At 36.8% G+C, this 4,689-nt stretch overlaps 1 non-coding gene across 1 annotated transcript; it reads left to right on the top strand.

Moving 5' to 3' along the window:
- Nucleotides 1-802: 802 nt before the first annotated feature.
- Nucleotides 803-889, top strand: TRNAS-GGA (transfer RNA serine (anticodon GGA)). The gene has a single exon. It is a non-coding gene; the product is annotated as a tRNA-Ser (tRNA).
- Nucleotides 890-4,689: the final 3,800 nt, after the last annotated feature.

Consider the following 4,689-nt stretch of genomic DNA (forward strand, 5'->3'; position numbering starts at 1 on the left):
TCTAAGTTAATCCTACTCCTATTCCTAACTAACAGATAATGCAATGAGAATATGCATGAGAGGTAGAGACACGACAACTCTTGACATGAAACAAATGAATGGGATAATAGATAAAATGCGGAGATGTTTTTATTGCAACCCTTAAGAGTGACCGCAAGGGCAACCTTAGTCAACGCAAGCCATGCAATCATGCTACACACACGTTAACCTAACTTTAGGACGTATGCGGTGTATCTGCGATATTTCCGAGAAGCGTATGCCTGCCTAGACCTCCATAACCCGCTCATTAGCTTTCGCCGCATGAACATGGTTGCCACATAACACCTTATCCTACTTCTTGGACGCATGCATCCCAAAGAATCGATCTTTCTTTTAATTGTTGAATCTCTCTTTGATTAATCAATGTGTTCCGAAGAAAAGTTATAGCATACCATATCTCAATGGACTGGCGTAATTTTTCTACTGCGTGTACGTTTCCATAATGATGGTGTTTTTCCAAAATCAAACTTTGTTGTTCAACATCTTGGACTAGCCAATCCCTTCACCCGTGGTTTGCTTCGGAACAAAACAATTAGAATTAGGCTCGTTGAACTCCTCCTGCGTCTGGGATAAAGTAATCATGAAACCCTGACCAATGTACCTTGCAGCTTGTACTGTTTATTGACCATAATTCATGAACCCAGTTACCATAGGGAACATATTGTAATATCTCTAAAGAATTTTATGTTTGTTGCTTATCAAAAATAAATTGAATATGAATGACTCACTATTAACTCGATTTCTGGGCCATAATCATTATGTAGGAGAGATGGCCGAGTGGTTGAAGGCGTAGCATTGGAACTGCTATGTAGGCTTTTGTTTACCGAGGGTTCGAATCCCTCTCTTTTCATACTAATTCAACAATGTTACTGACCATAATGTATCAAATCAAATAACAATTTGGGTCTCTTTACCAGGTGTTTTACTAGGGGCTTCCAATGGTATTCACGTTTGGCATATGCTTGCTCTAACCGAGATTTTTGGAGGTGATTCCGTACTATAATTCAGAAAAAATTTCTTATGATGAATTTGATAATCCTTGGAATTATCTTAATGAACAAAAAAAAAATCAATTTAAACAAAAAATTGATAAATACAAAATTGAAATAAAAATCTATGACGAAACAACTTAAACATTTTTATTGTTGTGTTGGATCCGCAATTAAGCCTGATACTCGTTGGTACCAAATTCAGAGAATTAGCATACCGTTTGAGGCAACATAACAATATTCCTTTAGAAACCCCCAAAAAAAAATTCGAGGGGGAAATGAGCGAACAGCTTGATGCACTATCTCCCTTCAACCCTTTGAGCAAAATCCGGCAAAAGAAAGGAAAATCCATGGACTGACCCCATCGTCTCCACTCCGTAGGAACTATGAGATCACCCCAAGGACGCCTTCGGTATCCCTAGAGGGGGATAGGGCTAAGCAGAGCGAAAAGGGTTTTCCATGAAATGGGAAATGAAAACTATTAGCCCCACACAAGGTTTGTGAATAAGTGATTGTCTGATAATGAGCGAGGAATGTCCGTCTTTCTGCTAAACAGGATGTATTGAACTCATAATTCATTAGATACTTTTTATGAATGTCAACTAAGTATCGTAAGTAAATTACTCCCGGTGTTTACAGAAGCAATAACCGTAAATGGGCCAGAACAGTTGGGAAATATTCAAGTACCTAAAAGAGCCAACTAACTCAGCCAATAAAAAATCCTTCAATTCTCCAATAAAAAGAGAGTAGGATGATCAATTCAAATGAAATGTACAACATGTCAATTCGGTAGATATTCCCTACTTTATTATTTCGTTTGTTATTCAGCAATCCCAAAGTTTCTTTTTTTTCTTTAAAAATAAATATTTTGTAGTCTTTCATAACAGAAATATTGTTATAGAGCTTCTATTTATAGAGCTTGGATCGCCAACAGCATTAATGGACAGCTCTGAGTCTGACATTCGGCACGTTAGTCCTTTTCTAAACCTCTGCCGCTAACGGCATGGTAGGTGAGATGTCAACATCATCTTTTGATTTGTGTTGATGCGTTCATTCTACCCACCCTGCATTGATCCCATTGTTCTGCGTTATTGTATAGTCGCAATCGTGTAGTGACCGCATTCGCTTAATACCGCAACTTCTACACGATGACTGCAATCGCTTAACGATCGCAACTCCTATGCGATGGACGCATACGACTGATTACCGCAACAGACATGCGTTGATCGACGTGTTCGCCTTTGCGATGGAGAGTTTCTCCGCATGCGATCGTCTATGTCCACTTCCTATTTTAGCTACAAAAATAGAACATTGAACATATAATAACAGGTTAGCCGAGATTTATCATGCTAAACGACGCAAGCTCACTTTTCTCATGGATTCCTAGCACAATCGCCCCATATTCTGCTTAACAACCTTCATAATTCTAAGTAAAAGGCCTAAGATGACAAGCATTTCTGCATGTCATCACTATTATACACCTTTGACACAAGTAGCTCCCTTGTTGGCTATTGTGATGCTCACTAGGTAGGGAGTTCGGAGAATAAAAAGAGCACATCTAGAGGTTGTTTCTTTCTTGACTTATATCATAGTTCATCAAGAAACAAAATTGTGTTTCTCTATCTACTGCAGCAACTGAATGTAGCAACGGTAGTTGTACTCAATTGATATGGATAAAACAAATGTTAAAGGAATACGATGTTCTATAGGAAGCCATGACTCTTTATTGTGACGACCTTAGTGCGATCAATATTCAAAGAATTCACTTCAGTACAATCGAATAAAATATATTGATATTCAACATCCTTTCATATGTGATCTAATTGAAAATAAAGAAATTGTGCTTGAAAATGTTCGAACTAAAGATCAACGTGCAGACATTTTTACAAAAGCCTTGGATACAGCTCAATTTGAGACCTTAAGAGTAAGTTTGGGCCTTTGCAAAATTAATTTATAACAATTAATTTGTTACTATGTTTTTTTTTTTTTTTTTGGTAGGCTTGGACTATGGTTTCAAACAAGCCCATTATTGGTACTCTGATGGCAGACGACAACCTGCTTAATGATATGATTAATTTAAATTGGAAATTAAGTAGGTGACAGATATTAATTGAGTTGTTAACTTCCTTTAACGTGGTCATTCATCTTCTTCCCCATGTTTTGCAAACTGTTCTAGTGTTCTGCTTTGAAAATTGTCTCTGTATGATACTAAATACTCAAAAGAAAACCTATGTTCTTGAAGCAAAGATGGTCTGTAAAGAAAAAGCAAACAGGAAGTAGGTTGTTAAAGATGATGTTCCAGCAACAGCAACTAATGCATATGGTATGCGCATGCGAGGGTTCCACTCAGGATCCTTCAAAAGATAGAGTTGTTGCCTCTCGATCTATTAAATGAAAGTGGCCAAATGTACCCTCTTCTATTGTTGCTAAGAGAAAGATTGATTTGTTGTCCGCGACAACTCTGACAATGACTGACTTGGTGGGATCAGATAAGACTATTTTATCCTAATCACATGCTACATCTTCAAGTGGTTCATTTAAATCTGAGAAAGACTATCGAGTTGAGTTGTAATACTGATCGAAAAAACTTGTCTGATTATGGTGACCCCTCAAGTTAGGGTTTCTGAAACGTCTGTCCCTGACCAAACTACTGTTGATTCTATTGTGGAAAAGAACCCCATGGCTGAGAATGTTAACGTCTCTAGAACTAGTTTTGATCCTTCTTCTAATGTTGTTAGCCCTTCTGAACATGTTGGTCATATTGTGCATGCGCTTGGTTTAAGTTATAGTGTTGATGTTGAAGCAAATGTGTTGGCTATTGAACTTAATGATCCTACTGTATTATTACATGTTCTAAAAAGAAAAGTGTAGTTGAAGTATCTATTGCAATAAAATCTGTTCATGATGCTACTTGTGCTTTTTCTTTTCTTTTCTTTTCTTTTCTCTTTTTTTTTTTTTTTTTTTTTTGGATAAAAATGAAGAAATAAATAAACAAGTAGTTTGAGAGTCTGTTGATCTATTGCTTTCGGGTGAGAATGTTGAAAAAGTGATTGAAAATAGTGGGGAACTAGATAGAATAAATTTTTATCATGGTCAATTTGGAAAGGGGAAAAGTTATGCAAAACCCTCTATTGATCCTCATGCATCTGAAAATTCCAGTCAAGAAAATATGCCTTTGAGTCAAATGTTGTCCAAGTTGAAATGTATTGTAGAGAATGCCAAGGCTAGTTCTGAGTCTTCAAAAGAAAATTATGATAGCAATGATATTGAAAATTTGTTCTAGCCTTCCAAAGACTAGAGACTAATAAGTATTTCTGATGATGATTCTTCCAAAATTCATGGGCCCATCACTCATGCATTTACTCGAGTTCAAAAGAAAAAAGCAAAGCTTCTATTCCCCCTGTGCCCCTTGACAATTTCTCTTTTCACTCCGAGGAATGTGCTTTCTTTTGGAAGTTTGTGATTAAGAGGAATATTTTTGCCGAAAAGGAATTGTCTAATAGGGCTCAAGAATGTCTTCATATCATGGAACTCATCGTTAAAGCTGACTTAACCAAGATCGTGTTGAATCTTGGTTCTTACTATCCTAAAATTGTTAGGGAGTTTATTATCAATCTTTCTCACTTGTTCAATGATTCAAACTCTCCAACCTTTCGCAGAG

This window comes from Benincasa hispida, chromosome 6, assembly GCF_027475165.1.
Source record: "Benincasa hispida cultivar pf3 chromosome 6, pf3_genome.v1.1, whole genome shotgun sequence".
Lineage (NCBI taxonomy): Eukaryota > Viridiplantae > Streptophyta > Magnoliopsida > Cucurbitales > Cucurbitaceae > Benincasa > Benincasa hispida.